The sequence below is a fragment of the Protopterus annectens genome, chromosome 10.part0 (assembly GCF_019279795.1).
Source record: "Protopterus annectens isolate FY-2018-M chromosome 10.part0, PAN1.0, whole genome shotgun sequence".
Classification (NCBI taxonomy): domain Eukaryota; kingdom Metazoa; phylum Chordata; order Ceratodontiformes; family Protopteridae; genus Protopterus; species Protopterus annectens.
This window is the reverse complement of record NC_056744.1, coordinates 1,520,458,752-1,520,475,829: the sequence shown is the minus strand read 5'-3', so window position 1 is coordinate 1,520,475,829 and position 17,078 is coordinate 1,520,458,752. Positions and strand designations below refer to the sequence as shown.

Here is a 17,078-nt window from a genome sequence, read left to right as displayed (position 1 = left end):
GCGTCACTGCTTGACAGAGGCACAGCAAAATGATAGGCATAGTTTTTATTCAAACTAAAGGGGTGGCGAAAGCCACATAACTATGGGCTAGGCTTATAAATGCCCTTGGGCAGATAGCCTAGTATGAACCTATGAACCTATGAACCTATGAACCTATAAAACTACAATAAGACTTCTCTTTTGCTCCATAAATAAATACCTCTAGCTTCCGACAAACTCTCCAAACATTCATCTTGAGCTCAACTATTCACATCTCTCTCAGGATCTGCTGTGGAAAGAACAGAAAAAAAAGAACAGAACATCATTATGCAGACCAGTATGGCCTATATGCAGCTTTCTATGTATTATACATTCTGTATATTAGCATGCTTATACAGCTGTGGGATGTCACCTGTTCTGAACCCTGCCAACAACTGGTCGAGTGTATCCCTGTTACACCTATGTAAGCCACTAATAAGGTGCCTACATTGTTCTCCAATGTATAGGATACCAGTCACTTTGGATGCAGTCTGAGTCAAACTGTTCCATGCCGCAGACTTGTACTGGGAGCCAGAATAGTCCCAATACAGAAACTTTTGCCTGTGGCTCTTTACCAGGAGTCCAATAAAGATTCTAGACTTCTGAACACCCCACCTCTGAACCCTAAATTGGGCACCTCCTCATCTAACACCAGCCATGTCTACTTCTCAGAATAGAGAAATGGAACATGAATTCCTGTCAATTCCTTTTATCCCATTTACTGGTAGTGGGCAAACCCAAGAAATGATGCCAAGCATATTTGTGCAATGTTAACTGGTGAGCAACAGTGCCAAACAGAGATGAAATAAATTTTTGAAATTGGAAGGTTAATCTGACAATTAACAGTACCTTGGAGGTTTGTCTGCTGCTGTAATTGTTAGGTGATTTAACTTTGGATACATGCACTGGGGCATAAATGTCAAGACCTTGCACATTTGTTTGGCTTTATCTTCTTCTTCTTTCGGCTTTTCCCGGTTAGGGGTCACCCCAGCAGATCATCTGTCCGCTCATGATTGGCAGTGGAGTTTTACGGTGTCGAGTTGCCAGCCCAGCGCCCAACCTCCCACAGAAGGCGCACACACTCACACACTCACACCTAGGGCCAATTTAGAGTGTCCAATCCACCTACTGCATGTCTTTGGGATGTAGGAGGAAACCTGAGCACCCATAGGAAACCCACGTGACCACAGGGAGGACATGTAGACTCCGCACAGAAGGCACCCCAGCCAAGAATCGAACCAGAGAACCTCTTGCTGTGAGGCGACAACGCTAACCGCTGCACCACATACATTGCTAAAATTAAATTTTCCAGCATGGGATTCAAACTTATGCATAAGGAACAAAACATTTTATTCTGAACCAGTAATTTTCCATCTTTGCCACAGAAGAAATGCTTCTCACATATAGTTATGCATCATTGATAAATGCACAAGACAGACTGAGGTGTTAACCATGGCTGACAAGGTCCTTGTATACACATTCATTTGTGTATCTGACTTAGTTAATTATTGAGGCCATCCAAGTCCAGATATCAGAATTATACTTACAGAAATATAGTAGCCAGTATATCCTCAGTCATACATCTGAACCTTCAAAGTACAGTATGGGTGTGTTACCCCTCATACATGTAATTCATATCAGTTACACTATGTATAATCATTTATAAAATGCTATAGCTGATATATACCATAATGTGGAATGGAACAACACCAAAAATGTATGGAATTCCCTGTATTTGAACCTAGGACCATGTATATGGTATCTGCACTTACAGCTGCTGTCACAGGAATATTTAAATAACACTTGGATATTTTCCTGTTCCTGTTCATTACTGTAAACTAAATTGTCACAACACTAAAAATTATCAAAAACTTACCTTATTGAATCCCATTTCATCAACTCCATGTCTTCAAATCTCATTATATCGAACTCCCAGAATGAAGAAAAGGAAAACCCAGGAAAGGAACCACTTGACCATCAGGACAAAACAACAAACAGAAAAACAAAAAAAACTTCAAGTGGGGGGACTTCACTCCACTCACCCCCCTAACTAAATATACCAACTCTGAGATTGCACTACAGTGGAGGAAACCAAAGTTCACCATGGCGGCCAAGTGGTTCCTTTCCCAGGGTTTCCTTTTCTTCATTTCTGGAGTTCAATATAATGAGATTCAAAGAGTGGAGTTGATGAAATGGGATTCGATAAAGTAAGTCTTTGATAATTTGCAGTAGACCCATATATATATATATATATATATATATATATATATATACACACACACACACACACACACACACACACACACACACACACACACACACACGCGCGCACACACACATATGGTGTATGTTAGTCTGTGTTTTGGCAACTGTATGTGTATTGCCATCCTATAGTTCATAGGTTCATAGGTTCATACTAGGCTATCTGTTTTAGGGCATTTATAAGCCTAGCCAGAATGTGTTTGGCTTTCGCCACCCATTTTAAATTTATTTTGCTATGCCCTTTTTCGAGGTTAGTATACTGTGCCTCTGTCTAACAGTGACACAGAAGTGATACCCGGGGTAAACCTACGATCTCCCATCCACTCATCAAGATTCCTCTTGAATAGAGTCAATGAGGGACTCTGCCTAACCTGGACTGGGATTTTATTCCAGAGTGAAGGGAGCCTCTGGGTTATGAATCTGTCCCTCCAGCATGTCCTATTTATTTCAGTGCTGAGGTTCAAGTCTCTCGAGCGTAGCTCGATGGGATTTTGATTTTCTGAGGTGCAGCATGTCCATTAATTCCGGGTTGGACATGGCTTTATACGTTAGGCACAGATCGCCTCTTTACAGGCGGTATGCCACTGAGTAGAGCTGGAGTTTCTTTAACCGGGCAGCATATGGCATCTGTTTGAGCCCTTTGATCCTCTTGGTGAGGTACTTTTGGGGTCTTTCCAGTTGCTGCAGGTGTCTGGTAAGGTACATCCCAAAAGGGGCATTGTACTCAATTATGGGCCTGATGAGGGATGAGTAAATAGGCACGATGACCTCCCCTGATCTAGATGTGAATCCCTTCATGATTAGGTGGGCTATATAAAATGTTTTTCTAACCACTTTGGCCACGTGGTTGTCAAATGAGAGATTGCTATCAACTTGGGTCCCCAGGTCCCTAATTACTTCTTCTGTACTTAATGGATTACCACCTATGTGGTAATTTGTGGGCACTTTGTTTTTGCCAAAGGGGATGACTATACACTTTTTGGCATTTAGCTTGAGGCCATGGCTCTGGCACCAGTTGTCTGTTTCTATGAGGCCCTTTTGGAGGATGCTTGTGTCGGCTGGAGAGTCGATTATGGCGCCCAGTTTGCAGTCATCTGCGAACTTGGTCAGCCACAGTCCTTCTGTGTTGGCCTGTACCTCCGAGAAATGTATACCGAACAAGAGTGGTCCCAGGACTGAGCCTTGTGGGACACCACTTGTAACTGGTTTGGAGTCTGACATGGCTCCAGCAATTCTAACCATGTGGGTTCTGTCCTTGAGCCAGTTTGCAATCCATCTAGTGACATAGGGGTTTTATTTAAGCTGGTGAGCTTATCTATAATGCCCGAGTGTGGTATTGTATCGAAGGCTTTTGCGAGGTCCAGGTAGGCTGTGTGGACCACCTTCCCCTCGTCAATGGCCTTGGTGACTGTTTCAAAGAAATCAACCAGGTTTAAGAGGCAGGATCTGCCCTTAACAAAGCCGAACTGGGTAGGATCCAGTGTCTGTAGGTCCCCAATATCTTTATTTATGAGGTCCATGATGATCCTTTCCATAGCTTTGCAGACCAAGCTAGTCAGGCTTATGGGGCGATAGTTTCCAGGATCCACTGAGGCATCACCTTTATGGAGAGGGACCACTGTTGCTGTACGCCACTCTTTGGGCACATATCCTGTAGTAAGGCTGAAACTGTAGTAAGGCTGATAGTAATATTAAAATTCAAATCACTGTCAATTAATTATATTGTAGCTGCAGCCAAGTGTACCTAGTGGTGATGAAACTGTCCATGTCAGGCTGTTTGCTGCATTTAACTTCTGCAAGTCATTGAGAACTCATTTGTGCTTTGCGCATAAGCTGAGGTTGAAAAGGGTGCAAGGACTTGCACAATTTAGTTACAAAAATAAATAGAAAATAGATCTCTAATTGAGTGGCCTTATGTTTGAAGTAAAATCATATGTTAAAACTGAGAGGTAAAAATCATCTCTGTTTCTCCCCAGAAGACACTCTAGACACATGTTAGTACCTACAGTACTGACTGTACATATAGAGGTGCATGAAATGACACATATATCATGACAATTATGAGTTTTCCATGTCCTCAGAGTGGTAGACAATGAAGATCACTTGCTCACTCCCATAAAATATCCTTACAATGTTTAGCTTGATGACAAGTATTTATCTGACAATCAGAGAGGAGTATAACATGGTTGTCTGAATGCACAGGCAGGAGATTAGTTCCTTATCTAGAAGATCATCTAACGGAAAACTATGGGAGTGTAGAATAACAGCCTTACTGGGCTAACCTGTGGATTGTACATGTGGCAGACTTGCTCTGAGAGATGAAAGTTTGGAGTGGGAGATTGAACTTTCTTTTCACGAGTAGCCTGTATCCTGGAAGGGGGCTGTGTGGGCTGTGAAATTTGAATGGATATAATATAAGGTACTGTGCAAATCTGTCCAACTTAACCAAATGGGTTATGATTTTGACTTGCTTTAATTTGCAAAAATAAAGCTGTATTTTATATGGTTTTGCCGCCAATGTATGTTTGGAATAATATTGGTGGTGTGTGCATGGCTAGTTGGCCAGAGACTCACTGGATTCAGTTCCTTGCAGTACTACAACTGCCAGCTGCAAATAATATTTGGGCTACAAATTCCCAGAAGCAGTGGCAGTCCTGTTCCTGATTTACTTAACTGTTCACTACAGCCATGAAGAAGTAATTATTCAAAACCATGGAATTGCAGGTGAGGACTAACCAAAGGCTGGTGCATCTACACCAATAACTGGTTATGGTGGACAACAGAGCTGCCATCCCCAGGACAGTGTAACCTGAGAATAAGCTGAATGGGAAGGATAGCATAGAGTCCTGATGATGGAGTCTGAGTTCTCTGCCACCACAGATAACTGGAGCCGAGCAAACTGAGCAATACTCTTTTATCCCAGGTGACATAAGAGGTATTGAAAGCACACATGAACATGGAAGATGCTGTTTGCGTAGACTATGATAAAATTAATATAGAACTTTCGCTCAGGGCTAGCATAACCCCTGAATCACAAGTAATATTATTTCATAACTTGACTTTTAATGTGAATAAATCAGTAAGCACAAAGATACAAGATTAAAAGTAAGTTTTAATGCTGTGGTTAGAACCTGATTATTTCTTGAACAATAAAATGAAAATGCTAAACTCTTAGCAAGAAAAGAGCTTTGTCTAGTAATGTAAGAAAATGGGTATTGCAAAGTGATCCCTAATAGTGAATGGCACAGTATTTAAAACTGAATTGTCTGTGTCTAATCCTGCAGAAGTAAATACACCATCTTCCACAAAATAAAAAGAAGCAAAGAATGTATTACTTTGTTTAAATGTGCCTGGAGGTTACATTGCCAAGTTCTGTGCTGCTAATACTGAGAAACACTACTGTCAGCAGAAATGTAAAAACTGAAATGCATGCTTTAAGTTGTATTTATGGAGGGCAATAAAACTAGATACAGGATAACTGAATCATCCCTGCATCACTGTGTTACAACCAGGTTAGCAAAGTGCATGTATTCATAGAAGTAAGACAGATTCAGACTCTGATAGAATCGGGAAGTTTAATTTCCCATGCTAAGCATCCACTGGTATGTAAGAATAAGATTAATAAACAAGCAGTGTATTTTGGCTTTTCCCATTAGGGGTCACCACAGTGAATCACCAGTCTGCAGATTGATTGGCAGTGAAGTTTTTATGGTGTCAAGTTGCCAGCCCAGCACCCAACCTTCACAGAAGACACACACGTACACACATCTACCTGCATGTCTTTAAAACTCACTCGACCGCAGGGAGGACATAAAGACTCTGCACAGAAGGCGCTCCAGCTGAGAAGCGAACTGGAGAACCTCATTCTGTGAGGTGACAATGCTAACCACTGCACCACAGCAAGAGTCATATGAACAAAAAAGTGGAATATGAATTGACAGAAAATGGTATCCCCTTTATGTGACATCCTATGAAATTAGTGGACTTATAGGTAATTAACATAAACTTTTAAGAGCAGAATGGGAGGACAACAAACAAGCTTGTAAAGGAAGGTAGTGAGCAGAATGTTCTCATTACTTCCTACCTCTACTTTAAATTAAAATAGTATCTATTATATAAAACAAATAAAGAAAAGGAAAATATTCTTCATCACTTAAGATTATCAAAACGTTAAAGGACACTGGTCAAAACTAAAAGAACGTAGGGACAATAGTAGGCAAGTGATTAAAGGGAACATATGAGGCCTAGCCATATACAATTTTAAGTAGATACACTTAGAAAGCTTGCCACCCTTTATGAGTAGTTAATAGTGCCCACCTCTCAAATCAAGCAGGGCTATACATAATAACCCAGGTCTAAAGTTGTGTCTACCCATACAACTGTCAACACTAGCATTAAAGGCAAACAAGGCAGTACTTTACTTGACCTGTAGTGGTGATTTTTCATAGGCTGGCAATATGTTGCTTTAGGAATCCATCCCCCCAGCAAGTCTTGTTTATTTTTTGGTGTAAGTTTAGGTCCTTAGTATAGGTGTTTGTAGTGCCACTGACATTACAAAGAGCTAGGAGTTCAAATAGGATTAAGTCTTTCGTGGCTTGAAAAGCAAGACACAGGTAACCATGGAACAGCCAATAGGCTACTGACTATGAAGAGAGTTGTGCTAATCTATCAGATTAGTTGAAGGATTTGAAACCTTTATTTATTTATTTATTTATTTATTTATTTTTGTTAAAAAATATTGAGGCCTTTCTATTTGAACAATATGCTTTCATTTGCACATACCAAAGGGGCATTGTATTTGATGACGTGTCTTACAAGGGAAGAGTACAATGGTTAGAGGACTTTTTTGGATCTTAAAAATACTCCTGTCACCTTGGAAATCAACTGGGCCAAATAGAAGGATTTTCTGACTATGATTGAAACATGATGATTTAATGACAGAGAGTTGGCCACAGGTTTCTTATGACCATATATGTTAGAAGAGTAGTAACATGCAGGACATATGAGATGGGAACAGCTCTTTTGCTGAATGGTGCTAGGGTACATATTTTTGAATTAAGCTTGAGATAATTTTCAGTGCACCAGTTATGTGCATTTCTGTACCTATTTGGAGCAGTTTGGTATCAGTGGATGAGAATGTACATTGGCCATCATACAGCCATCAGTAACCACAATTCTGGGATAATAGCTTGAATCTTTGCAAAATAAATACCAAACAGGAGATAATCCGGTTAAACCTTACTAGTTACAATTTATGTTGACAGAGGATATCAGTAATTTCCATTACTTGGGATATGTTGGATAGCCATTTTGCAATCGAACAGAGAATATAAAGGTTTATATTAAGTTTGTCTAACTTTTAAATAGTGCCAGCATGGTGGATAGTGTCAAAAGCCTTGACCAGGTCAAAAAAAACAGTATACAGAGAGAAAACATTTTCTATAGCCTCAGCAACCTATTTTTGCTAGGTTCAGGAAACAGGACCTGCACTTCACAAAACCAGACTGAATGAGGTCTAGATCAGTTAAGTTTCTTATGTCTGTATACACATTCTGCTATGATACATTGCGTGGTTTTGCATATAATGCTGGTGAGATTGGTGGGCTTATAATTACCTAGGGCTGTGGAGGGGCCATCCTTCTGTAGAGGAGTTACAGTGGCTGTTCACTCGGCATCATGAACAAACTTTGTGGATAGGCTGAATTTAAATAGTTGCTTGAATAGTGCATACTTCCACTGATGAGAATGCAACCTTGTATATTATATAGTCTCACAGAAACACTATTTTAGCCTTTAACAAGAATTCTAAGAGATGTACCAAGGTGATTTTAGGGGAAACTAAATTTTCAGAAATATTGGGTACAACAGTGTGGGTAAGTTGGGTAAATTTAGCACAAAATTTGTTTACTAATATATTGATTATATCCTTGGGATTGGAATGTGGGATATTATTATTGATGAGGTCAGTGGATTGTTGAGCATTATTCTTTAATTTCATGCCATTACTGAGGAAAGATTTGTATTTGCATTTGCTGTCTACAGTGACCTTAAGTTTGTGCTCTGCTTTACATTTTCTAATAGTGCTCTTAAGTTCCCTGCTAGCATGTTTTGGGGTGATCTCGAGGTATAGGGGATGGGGATTTCTTATAACTTTTTAATATTTGTCCACTTCTGTTATAGATTTATTAACATGGGAAATATACCAGAGAGGCGTATCCCTGCATTTACCATTATATTTGAGTCAGAAGAGATATTCTAAATGACTGTTTAGATGTTAGTAAAAATTGGAGGTGAATGTGACAATCTTCCTGGTTGCAGGAGATTTTGGGAATATTACATAGGTCTTCTACAAGCTGAAGTAGGTTCACCATGGAGAAATCCCTAAAGATGGTTTTATTTGATGGTGGGTGACACTATTAAGCCTGACAGAGAATGCACCTGATTTGTGGTCAGATTTAACCAGGGAAGAGGAAAAGCATGGTGGTGGTATGGCTGGAACTAGGTCAGTAAGGACAAGGTTGTGGATACTAAAGCCTCTAGTGGGTAGTTTTACAATTTACTCTCATGCATTGGTATTAACAAAGTCTAGGAAATGATGCGCATATCCATTTTTAGAATCATATGTCCCAGTCAATGCTTGGTAATTGAAATCTCCTAGCAAGAAGCTATTTGGTTTGATATTTAACCCGCAATGTTATTAAAGTAATTTCCATGATCTTTGGGGACATTGATGGGGGTCTGTAACTAGCAGTAAAGTAGTAGTTGGATTTGTTAATGGTGATTTGGATCTTGGTGTTTGTCAAAGACAGATATACCCCACAGTTACCCAAGGGCCTGAAGACATAATAGGAACTAAACCCTGGTATAGAGGAAGTGCCATCATTGCACTGAAACCTTGTCTCAGTAACTTCCAAATATAAATATGTCTGAGTTGCAGGAGTGCCTCGTGTTGTGGCATCTTTCTGTTTAGTCTCCTAGTACTGAGTAATGCTACTATAATGTTACCCAAATTTGGGTTTGAGCTTGCTATGTATGAATGTCCAGCAAGGGGACACTGTCTTGAAAAGTCACCCAAGATGCAGCAAAGGTGTTAGCCAGTATGCAGGACCCCTGTTATGAGATGTGCAAGCCATTCCATCCCAGGCTGGCACATATTGGATCCCATTTGAATGGCACCAACTGCTTAGAAAATCGTTAAAGCCATTTATCATGTCTTGGTATCTAATCATTAGTCTTGGTGAAGGCAAGAAACTCAATACCAGTGTATTTCCTGCCTCTAGCACATCCTTAGTAGGTTCCATTATATCTCTCTGCATGCCTCTCTGGGTGGAGCATGTCAGGTGATTCACTCATACATGGGCTACCTAGTCTAATAGATCTTAGGGACATTATGATATAATGGATTATGTCACTGGGCAAGCAGCTTACATTTCTTTCTTTCTTGGTTTAATTTTTCCAAATCTTTTCAGTTTGTAATACAGTGACGAGAATGGACCCCATTCCTAAGACAGGATATAATTAAATTTCATGAAATTAGAATTGTTTCAGTCTTTGATGTTAACCAAAAGTGCTCTTCATGGCACTTGCAAAATGCCTAGAACTGACTCCTTCTGGAATTCATGTTGAGTTACTTGTATTGGTAGAATATCTAAGTATATCTGTAGATTCTATTTATTAGACCCATTGCTCCTACTGCTATTGGAACTGTCTGGGTATTTTTCTTCCACATTACCCTCGTTTCTGTCTGCAAATCCTGCTATTTTTTGAATTTGTGTCTCTCTGTACATAAGACACTGTAATCACTAGATGTAGCAATTTCAATGAGCAATGCTACTTTTGTCTATTTTCATGAGGTATTATATCTGTTTTTCTCATGTGTTTTTAACTGCTGGTAATGGATGATCCCATATGATATAAACTTCATCATTTTCTACAATGCTTTATGGTTCATGCTTCCAGTAATTTTCAACTGCTTCAATATTGTAAAGTTTACACAGTCCCCAGTGCAACAGTCTTAACACATTATTATGCCTTTCAGTATACAGACCTTCTGCCATGAGTACGTCACATACAGCAACAAGATGTGTGACTGTTTCCAGCTCTTTTTTACAGAACTTACATTTGTTTCTCGCACATGTTCAGTGGAATTATAATCCAAAATGTGTGGGGTCCATTACCTTGAGCTGCCATTATTAACCTTTCATCTTCTGGTTTCAAGTCACCTTTCCTTAGCCATTTCTGCATCAAATCCTGAACACCATGAGGCTGTTCCAGGAGATCTCTCACTTGCCACAATATTTATGCCTTTTCCACATTTCTTTCCTTCTCATAGGTTCATAGGTGTTTACTAGGTGATTACCACAAGGGCCTTTTTCAGCCTAGTGATGCATCCTCAAACAAGTTCTCGTACCCCTGATAAGTGTAAGTAGGGGCTTGGGAGATGAATCATTTACAGGCTGTGTCCATTAGAGACATAGGTGCCAATCCAGGGATGAATCTCCTGTTTCCTATGCAGCTCAAGTTACACTTGAATTGAGTTAAAGAGGAACTCTGCTTCACATGGATGGAGAGCCTGTTCCAAAGAAGGGGTAGTCTCTGAGACACATAATTGTCACTCTAGCAGGTCCTGTTTATATCACAGGTGAGGTTTAAGTCTTTAGAATAGGTAATTCTCTTGCTGTTTGTTTTGCAAATATGCAGGAGGTCATCTGATTCTTCTCCTAATATACTTTTTTTGTGGCACATTCAGTTATCCTCTGATTTTTTTGTCTACTTTTGGTTTGGTTTCCATTTCCAATTGACACTGGAATGCTTCTGCTAAACTAAGCAGAGAGGTCTTAGACTTCCTCTCCTCACATTTTAAAACATTCCCTATGTTTGTATCTCATTAGGTTAGCAGATATGTATGCAATCCCATAACTACAGCTCTGTACAAGTAATTAGTTTTGAGGAGGCCCCGACCTTCTTCAGAGCAAGGAATATACAATCTTGGTAAAGACTGATTTTTATATATAATTTCAAAAGCATGAAACATTTTTCTTGTTTTCCTAACAAAATGACCAAATAACTTTTGGGGCCAGTTAATCACCTCAAAACTGTATGTTAAAATAGGAAGAGCAGATTGATTTATAGCTTGGACTTTATCCCTAGATGTCAGGGCTATTTTCAACATTAATCTAGTATTATTTAATATTAGTTCAATTCCTTTTTCATACTGCCTTCTAGCTCCAGATCTCTTCCTAACTCCACCCTTTCTTCTAATTCATCTAGCTCTCACTCTGAAAAACAACTCACTCCCCAAAAAACACTTTTTCTCTCCAACCTGTATCAACTGCCTATATAAAAAAACTGCTTCAGAAGCTAAAGCCATGCTCTCCTTCTGCTGACAGCTTGCCACTATACTTCCTAAAAATAGCTGCCTGTTCCATTGCATACCCCATATCTATTCTGATAAATCACTCACTGTCTGAATCTACTGTTTCATCCATCTGGAAAAAATTCTATACTATCCAAGTCCATAAATGAGAAACAATCTACAGAAATTTCCAATTTTAGGCCTATAGCTATTCTCTCTCCACTTTCAAAAATCATGGAAAAATGCATCCATGCACAATTACTACGTCATTTATTTCTCAAAAACCTTTTAATACCCACTCAGCATGGTTTTAGACTGAAACCTAGTACTTCTACCTCTCTCACTGCTTTTACCAATTCAGTTGCAAAATCCAGAGACAATAGCAAACTAGTCTCTTGCCTGTTCCTGGACTTAACCAAGGCATTCGATACTGTGTCTCATGCTTCGCTCATTTCTAAACAAAAAGAACTTAATCTGTCCCCATACACTATGTCTTGGTTCAGCAGCTACCTGTCCAACAGGCAACAATCTGTTAGATGGCCTTCTACACTGTCTTCTCCTCTGCCAGTCACCACAGGTGTAACCTTAGGCTCCATTTTAGAACCTCTTTTAGTCAACATTTTTACTAACAATCTTTATAAGTCCTGTCCTAACCCAACTCTTATCCAATATGCGGATGATTCTGCAGTCATCACCTCCTCTGATTGTTTCTCAGACCTGCTTTCCAAAACCCAGGAAACTTTGACAAATATTGAGACCTGGCTAAGCAAAAATCAGCTAATACTAAATGCTAAGAAAACTAAACTACTTCTATTTCTGCCTAAATAACACTCTCATAACACCTCAACCTTCACTATTACCTCATTAGACAACACCACCATCAATGTATCCCATACCAAACTACTAGGGGTCATAAATGATGATAAACTAAAGTTTGACCTTCATATAAATTACTGTATCAAAGATACTAACCAAACTCTTGGCTTACTATACCATAACAAAAGTTATCTCACATGAGAGGCAAGACAGTTACTCTCTTGCTTATCTCCTACCCTGTCTCTCTGTGGCTCCCAAATTCTCACTAACCTACAGGCAACACTACTGAATAAGATGGAAAATACATATCACAAAATAACTAGATTCGCCACCAATACTCAACCTAAATCCCATCACTGCCTGGCCTTGAAAACACTGGACTGGCTTGAGTTCCTCAATCACCTTCTTTTCTCTCAACTTAATGTTATCCACTCCAGCCTCACAAACCCTTCTTCTGTCCTAAGATGTTCAACATCTTAAAGTACCACCTCCCAACCAGAAAACTTAGAAGCACCAGCCAAAACCTCCTTGACATTTATAAACCTAAAAAAATCAATTGGTGAAGTCCACTACAACTATCTTCCCTCTATTCACTGGAATAAGTTACCTTTAACAATCAGATCTATCACACAGCCCACTCATTTAAAATCGCCCTAAAAGTCCACTTTACAAATACCTGGACTTGATCCTGTACACAACCACCATGAACTTCATCACCAGACCCCCATTGCATGCAGCCTCTTCTCAATTCATACTTAAATCTAGCTACAGATCTCTAACTCCTAATACCTTTTTTCACTAAATTTCTCCACTACTCATATTTACCTCCCTCCCTTCTTTTCCCACTTAACTTACTCCCCTTTCTCAGATTTCACTTGATTCTAACTACAACTACTCTCCTCTCTTATTTATAAATTTAAAACAAATCTCTAATTTTCCCTCTTTTACCCATAGTCACCTCCCATTTTTTTCTCTTGACACTTAACCTTTTTCTATCCCCTGCTGCCTCTATCATCTTCTCCTCTGCTTCTGAGTACTGATGTACATGCTGTTGCCTGTAAGAACTAAGATTTGATATACAGTAATTTCTGTACCCTTATCTTAAACTCTGAGTTAATTGTCATCACTTCCCCTCTAAATGGGGAATTCCTTATGTATTGGAGATATATGAATGACTTTAACACAGTCCCCAGGATTCACGAAGCCTCCGTGTAAGAGTTATAACTCTTACACGGAGGCTGCAGTTAAATGGAGTGATGTCAGCATGCTCTGCATATTCATGAGAGCATGCTGAATCACACCTAAGTCTAACACGGTCCGTGTAAGACAGTAGGGGGCGTGTCCGTAGGCTGAGCCCTGCAAGCGGACACGCCCCCAGAAGTCTAAAAGTGCCCAAAGTAGACACCCACAATAGAGTCCACGGAAATGTGAATAAACACAACACAACACATGCCCCTACAGACCATAAACATATATAAAAGAAATATAAATGAACATGTCATATTTTTTTTAAATTGTAAAGATGTTTAACCGTGAGTGTGCTCGTTTGCGCGGGCATGCCCGTAGCGCAGCTACAGTTAGCAGTCAATGGGAAAGCATATAAGAACTAAATATGCAAAATAAGCCAGGAAGCAATATTGTAGCGGTAGAGATGCCGGCTGCAGAGCAGGCATTCATGGTTCGAGCCCCCACAACACAAATTTTTTTTTTTTGCAAAATAAGCAGGAAACAAGTCCCTGACACATATGTGTACACATAAAATCAGAATATATGTAAAATGCAATGAAATATCCCATTTATATTGAATAAATGTGAGCTAAGAAATTAATATAAACTGCCAGATGTGCCCATAGCTGAGCTACAGTACAACAGAGTGAGTGTATGTGCCCGTAGATAAGCATTGGTCCAACTGGTGCAAACTGAGTGCCCGTAGCTGAGCAGTGGTTTACCATGCTAAATATATGTGCTCCTAACTGAGCTGAGCAGAATATGCGTGCCGATAGCCAAATGAGGCTTAAACCAGCGTACCCCATTTGCGCGGAGCTGCGCACCGCGCAAACGAGCTAACCGACGGGCAACGGTGAGCAAGCCGTATCCAAAATGCCTTTACACAGACACACCCCTCAACATGTCTAGACAGTCATGAAAAATAAAAAGCAGTGGCCAGGTTCGAACCCAGGATACTATACACCATAGTCAAGGTACAGAACCACTAAGCCATGACAGCAGTACCTAGAAATGCAATATTAGCTCATATATAGGAATGAATACAAACTACAGCATGACAATGCAGGTTTACTGAAGTTGATACAATTCCAAACTGGCCAATCACAGATATGTGCGAGAAAAACGGACTATATAAGCCCCATAGGTGGGAATACACAGCATAAACGATTGTAGAACAGACCTGCAGGCAGAATGTCAGGTGTAGGTGAGGGTAGTCGCTTTCGAGCGCAGAGGTGGGGTGTTGAGGAGTCCAGGTACATGGCCTGGCTCCTAGTCCACAACCATAAGGCCCAACTCATGCAGGGCCAGGTCCTCTGGGGAGCGTACAGGGCTGAGGCGTGGGACCAGTTGGCTCATGAACTCACCAGTGCCACAGGAATCCCAAGGACAGGTGAGCAGGTCCGTCACCACCATGCGGACCTGAAGAGACACAAGCAGGACCAACTGAACCTTTGGATCCAGGAGGCCCGGCAATCACCCAACGCCCCACCACTGAGTAAGTAACAATTAATTATGTATGTAGAAAGTTAAACTACCTGTAATTATGGAGATGTGTATTCCAATATTACTTCATTTATATTACAGCTGCAGGTGTCCGTTCTGCGAACCGCAGAGCCTATGCCGATAGGCTGGTGCGGTTGCGCCACCAGGCAGGTCAGTAATCCACTTCTAGTAACTGTAAAGATATATAAATGTATGACAGTCAGCAAAAGAGTGCAGTGTAGCCAGGAAGGAATTAAATCTGCATGTAACAGTGTGAAAGTGTATGCAAGTATTGCCTGATTACAACAGTTCCCAGCCTGTAAGTAAACTAAACATGACACTGTCCAACATATATTTCCGAGTAAAACTGCCCTGCCTGTAGGAAAATAGTACACAACCTGCAGCAGCATGTAAAGTATAGCTGCAGAAGAGGATGAAATCACGTGTGAAATATATCCCTGTGGAAATACTGAAACATGACAGAAGTGAGACTGCTGGAAAGAACTGTAATAATTGTTGTTAAAACATGTCAATAAAGCCTAGAAGTACCAGTCTGAATAGTAACATGAAAGCAAGTGAGAGAGTGTGAGAAAGTGTCAGGAATACAGCAATACAGTACTTATAACCCCTGAATAAACCATACTGCAGTTAGGACAGAATTAAATGCATGTGAGACTCAGAACCAAACAGCACAATCTGTTCAAAGTGTTGATGCATGTGGAATGTGTACACCAACATCTGGATATGTTTCTCCCAGTCTGAAATACGCAGATAGGATGATTGTCTGATATACCAAACATCCACACTTGTCCACAAGTATATCAAGCACAGGTAACAGGATGATGTATCTGAACAAAGCCCGATATGAATGTGTATGAACAGCAATAAAATGTAGATTGATGTTGCAGTAACAGTTCCATCTGCAAGGTTAAGTAGTTAACATATAGGACACTGTAGTTAGAACAGTAGTGTGTATATAACTGTAGCTATTAGAAATGTACAGCATATGTATTTGTATTCGAAGGTGTTAATATTACTCTATTTACCCCACCCTCTAACCACCTATAACCCATTCCACGTGAAAATGGTATGTGCAATCACAATTACCACCCCTGGACGTCTGTACTGTTGGGTCATATATATTTGCATGTCTGTTGATGCATCCGCCCTGTTCATACATCCACACCTGATGGCCTGTTGCCATCAATCAACCCTGCATGTTGTTGGACTGTGTATTACTGTTCAAATAATGCATGTGTTATGCACGCTGTTCAATGGTCTGAATATCTGGGTGTTTGATTAATGGGAATACTAATGCATGCTGTTACAACTAATTGTCAATGGTATTAAATGTCACTAACCCAAACTGTCATGACATAATGCAAAACATAGAACGACAGGGAAGGCGGGTTCCAGCGGACCCACCTCTCCCACCTCAGCTGGCGAGTGCACCTGGCACTAGTGCCGAGTCCGGACCCTCCTCCGGTGGCCCTGTGCCACCTGCGGGTGGAAGCGCTGCAGGGGATGGGGCTCGCCCCCCCTCTGCAAGTGTGGCCGGAGGAGATCCACCACTCACCCTCCGTAGCGTCCGGACTGTGGTGCGTAGGGAGATTCGGGACTCTGTCCTTGAGCCCCTACGCCAGCTCGAGGCACGGGTGGCGCAACTAACGGGCATGCCCGTTGCCCCTCCTACACAGCCCCCAGCACAGCCCCGTCCTGGGCAGTGAAGGAACAGTGGAAACTGCCTATGGGTGGGGATATCAGTTCCACTGTTGCCATCTGTGGGCTCATGGGCTCTGGATATCCAAACCTCCGTCCCCGTCAATTGTGTAACCCCCCACTCGTGTCATACACCGCCCCTGTATGCATCTTGTTTGTCTTGTCTGTTAACCTACCCAACCTACCTCCCCAGCTGTAC

General features: G+C 40.8%; 1 protein-coding gene across 4 annotated transcripts in view; it reads left to right on the top strand.

The window, feature by feature from the left end:
* The window catches only part of LOC122813703 (zinc-binding protein A33-like), a 596,671-nt gene that overhangs the window by 458,863 nt on the left and 120,730 nt on the right, over positions 1-17,078 (top strand). The window lies entirely within an intron of this gene.